Source organism: Protomyctophum parallelum (assembly GCF_964188405.1).
Source record: "Protomyctophum parallelum genome assembly, chromosome: 1".
In the NCBI taxonomy this organism is placed as follows: domain Eukaryota; kingdom Metazoa; phylum Chordata; class Actinopteri; order Myctophiformes; family Myctophidae; genus Protomyctophum; species Protomyctophum parallelum.
The window spans coordinates 87126472-87132269 of NC_139697.1; positions in this window are offsets into that span (position 1 = coordinate 87126472).

The following is a 5798-nucleotide window of genomic DNA, read 5'->3' on the forward strand; positions in this document are numbered from 1 at the left end:
ACCCCCTGGATCGATCCTCCTACTGCTGCCGTGTGGCCGCGTGCGTGTTATTATGGGAGGAAGAGAATATGACTGGAATCTGCATGGATCATACCTGCGAAATAGTAACCTCTAGCGGCTTGCAGGCGATAGGCGTTGGCAGTCATCACCACTTTCACTGCTGCGTACACTCCGTATACGTATAGTATTGATTGAATATTTCGACCGCACTCTCAGCCTGTCACCACAGCTGACCGCACAGTACTGAATTATGGCGTACCAGTCCTTCTAATCTAGAGAATACAGTAGTAGCCTACAACCATAGCCTACAACACCACGTCACAGATCTATCCCATGATCCATACCAATATCAATTTACACATGACGTCCATCCACCTGACCACGCCTCCTTCTCTCGCCTCATGGGACCTCTGTGCTGCAGGCAGGTATGTATTGTGTAGTTGTAGGCTAGTATGTTATTTATGTTTCAAGACTCCTCTCTGTCAATAATCTGTATCTCACGCAGCAGGTGTCCCCATCCTTTTAATACTCTATGGGTGTCCCTGAGGATTGTATTTAAAAATGTCAGTGGAAGTATACAATAACAAATTTACACACATAAAACAAAGCCTACAGATAAAAAGTAGACTACAAAGTGAGAGTTAAATAGCTTTATAGTCTACTTAATTGCCACCTCTGGGCTGGCAGTGGGTACTGCAGGGGTCTTATTTTATTTTTGTGAGTTGCATAGCTTGGATATTTTTGATTGATTTAAATGATAAAATACATATCTATGGTAGTCTTGATCCAAGGCTAGTTCCTTCATGCGGAGGTCAGCTTCGATATACTAAAAGCTATTCACAATGACCCATTTTACCTCTGTGTTTAGCAGCTGGGATTATTTGCTTTCTTCCTCCTCCTGAGATTAAGTTGGTTATTATTTGTGTTAGATGCTGATTGGTACGTATTGCCCTTGGCCTGCATCCGTCGCATGGGATTCTGATTGTTTATCCTTTTGCCATTATTACAGCTGTTTTTTTGTTTTGTTTTTGTCTTTTTCCTGTGTCTCTCGACTCTCTCCCCCAGCCAGGTACTCACCTCCAGGGATGTGCACACATAGACATCAAAGGGGACTTGAGCCCCTGCCCTTTTACCAGTCTGTAAAACAACTGCCCTTTCCAAACCATGAATGCAGCATTTACTACGGTGAAAGAGATGCAAAAATGCCACTTCTTTCCATGCCATTCCGGAAGGCAGCATTCAGGAGAATAGCTTTTTTCCGAAGTCTCCTGAACTTGGAACACAGCATTTTGCGTTAAACAAATTTGTTTAGAAATCCATGTCGTAACCCACCACTCTTTATCTACTGGATATGCTGTCTCCAGTAGATAAAGAGTGCTGGGTTGCGACCCGAACATAGCTGATCTATAAGCTCTCAACGCGTCGCAGCGCAACGTGTTGTGAGTTTGTAGATCTGCTATTTTCGAAAGTGCCCTCTTACTGGATTTCAGCCCCTGCCTCTGTAACACAGCACGTCCCTGCTCACCTCCCCCTCCCGTACAGCTGCAGTGAGTGTGGGGCCAATCGACAGAGTTCAATCCAGGTTGAATCTGGTTAAACAACCAGGCTATGAGTTTGAAGGGTGTTTATGTCGTGTTGTCCATGTGTCTAGTGTGCATTTTTTCTTATTTTTTAAAAAGGTGAATTTCAGTTGTTTTGGAGGTCTTTTTGTATAAGTTTGCATTTGTAGTTAATTTTCCTTTCTGTGTTTTCCTTAATATTTATTTACATGGGCTAATTTGCAATTTCTATTACATCCCCTGGATGTTCTCCCGGGTGGTTTCAGGGAAAACAGAGGTTATGGCAGGAGTCCATTTCAATTATATTTATTTTCTATATCATAGAGACAGACAGCCTTCATCAGTGGGTAGTTTCAGGATAATTACATTTATTTAATCTTCTTGTGGCCAGCTTTTAGCAACCTGCTTTACTGGTTCACATTGTTCAGCTATTCTGTAGCTGTTGAGTAATGCCGCTTAGTTTCAGTTCACATGAAAAAGACAAAGCAGTTGTTTTTGGCAGGGGCGCCGCATGGACCCTTATGATGGCCATCATGAATGCCCTCCTTGTTTGGGCCCTGTTGAGACACAGGGAGCTGAGTTGCCAAAATGAAGGTAACAAAATGAGCCCTCTGCCATGAACGTTATCTAAAAAAAACATAAAATGTCGGCTGGGCTCCATGCTGTCGAGGTTCCTGCTCCAGTGAAGGGAGTTTGGGCAGACATCTCTCCCAGAAAACAGTTTCTGTGTGTGGAGAGATTATGTGCAGATGCTCAGGAAGGCGTGGGGTGGCCCTGGTGGGGTGCCTAAATTCAATGGAGGCTGCAGTTTGTGCTGGAGACGGGCTAAAGTCCAGCATGCTCCAGAGACTGGAAATGAAAGTACACACAAACATACTTACGGAAAAAAGGATCCCCAGCCAGAAAAGTATTTAAAGCTACGATCTGTAATCATTGTCTCTCAATACAAGGCAGAGACAGCAATTGCAATCATATCTGATTCTGAGCTACAATAAAGATGGCAACGCTGCATACTGTCCAATCAGTGGGGGCTTCAGCCCCTGCCCTTTTATCCATCTGTAAAACAACTGCCCTCTCCAGACCAAGAATGTATAGCATTTACTACGGTGAAAGAAATGAAAATGCCACTCCTTTCCATGCCATGCCGGAAGGCAGCATTCAGGAGAATTGCTTTTTTCCCCCGAAATCTCCTGAACTTGAACACAGCATTTTGCGTTGAACAAATTTGTTAAAGATGGAGTGCCACAATGTTTTTCCACCCTAAAACATGATCATCAGGTATTATTATAATATAAGGAGGAACTTTTTCCAAAAAGTGTACAGTATTTGTTAAAATCATGTTTTCATGTGGACACGCCCACCAGTTCATTAAGTATGCCTGGTTTGCTTGGTGGGTGCCTGGGTGGTGATCCACCTGAACTGAAGCCGCACCCACAGCTGTAGTTGTATGATAAAGGGGGAGGGGCTGATAGTGTGATGACACTATATTACTGTTTATTTCATTGGCCCGTTTGACTGTCAAGGGTTCAGAATACAAAGTTAATACACCATTGCACATAAAAATGTCTAATGAAGTACTGTCACCTCATAGACACATGAAAAACTAGAAAAATACAAAAGTCATCCTCTGCACGTCCCTGTGCACTAGTACTTCAAATAACTTTGATGTTGTCGACCATTCGGTGTCCGACCCACAGGACACTCTGGGTGCAAATCTCTCAATAGAAGTCAAATGGTTCAAATTTTTTGAGAATCAAGAGGGTTTATTCAGCTGTGTCTTGTTTCCTGTGTCTGTCCCACAGGTACTACCCCGGCCTCCACCCCCGCCCTACAGCTGCAGTGAGTTGAATCTGCCTGCTGGTTACACAACCGGGCTAGTGCTCAAGTTGTATACTGTACATGTGCACTCACTGCACTGTGGTCAGTCACACTGGCAAAAATAGGGATGCCTAAAAAAAAGGTTCACATCCGCTGCATAATTACAGATACAGAAAAATCTAGCATTGACCAATATATTGGTCAGGTTCAAGTGGTCACCAGGTCATTTAGTTTTCAAAAAATATATAGCCTATATATAGCCTGAAGCAGTATTTATCTGCTCCAATAATATGCCATTCCACTTCACTTTGGATCACTTTGACAAGCTCTTAATTATCCCTTGACCCCCATATCCACCTCGACCTCTGGCTACAGCCAGGCTGGTGCAATATTGTCCAACATATGAAAACTCCCAGTCTCCCACAGTCATTTTGTTAGTAGTCTCTTTTCCCCCCTTCATTCTCCCCTGCACTGCTCATCCAGTAGGCCCTTTGTGGGAACAACCTTCATTCTAGTATAGTCCATCATTCATTTGACTCTATGCAGACTCAGTGGTGCAGCACTTCCCCAATTTTTTAAACTGGGATTGAGGTGGTGTGGAAATCCCCCAACAGCACAACAATAATGCTTGCACCACATCTAACTTCTACAACCATGTTGAAGTCGCCGAAACATTATCACAAACAAAGTGTTCCTATCAGCACCCCCAGCATGTTCCCTGACACACAGATGTGAACATAGTCTTATCTACTGTGATTCTGAACTCCCACTTATCAGCCCCACCCCACCACCTCCTTATCCAAAGCACCTTGTACCTGCTTTAGCACCCTCATCCCTTGCAGACCTTATTTCAAATTACAACCCACCTAGGGCTTTGAGGTCGGCCGACCAGCTCAAATTAGATGTGATAGTGACCAACAAACGATCCAAGGGTGATGGAGCCTTCGCGGCGGCTGCCCCCAGGCTCTGGAACACTTTGCCTTTTCACATCAGAGCTGCCCAGTCCATCACAGCTTTTAAATCTTTGCTTAAAATCCACTTCTTCTCCCTGGCTTTTAACGACAGTTGAAGTAGCCCCCTTCACTAGTGCAATAGTCTGCTTTGTTTGCTCCTTTGTAATGTCTGCTTATATTGTATATTTTTGCTTTAATTTCTTCTAAATGCCTGTTTGTTTTCATGTTTTAAATGCCTGTTTATATTGTATTGTTTTTGTCTCTGAACCTGTACAGCACGTTGGTTGACCTGGTCATGTAAAATGACCAGGATGGGGTCAAATGATGCCTGTATGGAAGGAGGGGAAGGCCAAGGAGATGGTGATGATGATGGATTTGAAGAAGTGGAGGACGAGAGAGGGAGATGGCAGCAAACGATTGGGTAAGACAGGTGTGGGAGGGGGAGTGACGGAGATAGAGAGGAGAGAGAGCAAGGTGGAGGAGACCGAAAAGTACTGGATTAGGCTACTACCGCATTATATATTACGTATCACTCTCGTCTCGTCACATATTTTCATGTTTCTCCCATGGTCTTCTCTTCCATTATTTCCAGATCACTCATAGTGGTTTGGGGAAACAAATGATATGACACCAGTCAATTATTATTTTCTGTTTTGACAAAACATCCACAAAACATAAAATACTATCTATCTCACCACTGCAAACATATTTGTCTTGGTTTGTGATATTTCTGAATGAAAATATGACTACCAAAATAGTATCAAAACAATTACTCCACTCATTCAAAGTATAGATTCTCTCCTCGATAGGCTATTACACACCTAAAATAATGCCTAAAGTAACATGAGATTTATTCAATGAATTAATTAGAAATAGTTGTACATTATTTTCTATAATCTTTGATTTAGCTCACTTGGCTTAGATTCTATTTTAGTAAGGAGGTGAAATGTCTCATCTAGCTCACTTTATCTTCAAGATAGGAAAGTAAACCAGGGAGGAAATCACAGTACCGCAGTACTTCATAAGTACTTCAATCAGATTATTTAAAAAAAGAAAAGGTTTATTCTGATCAGGATCAGCATTGCATACATTTCAAATAAATACCAAATACTGAATATTCACCACCCATCAAATGTATCTAAAATGTTAAACCAAGTACAACAAAACCAGTTATTTAAAATAACAGCTTGACATTCTAAAGTTGACCACATTCAGATCTCAATAAAACATCCTGATGAACAGTAATACATTACTCATCGGTCATCTCATAGTGAAAAAGAAAAGTGAAAAAAACAAATCATATGGTGTAGTTGTGCTTATAATAGTTAACAAGCTGACAACCTGGTGCTAGTTTATGATAATATTCTCCAGTACATTATACACTATCTTATCTGAGCTGTAGACACACACTGGAAGATACTGAAATTGTTGTTACATCTCTTTCCTTTTAATTATTTTATTTTTAAGA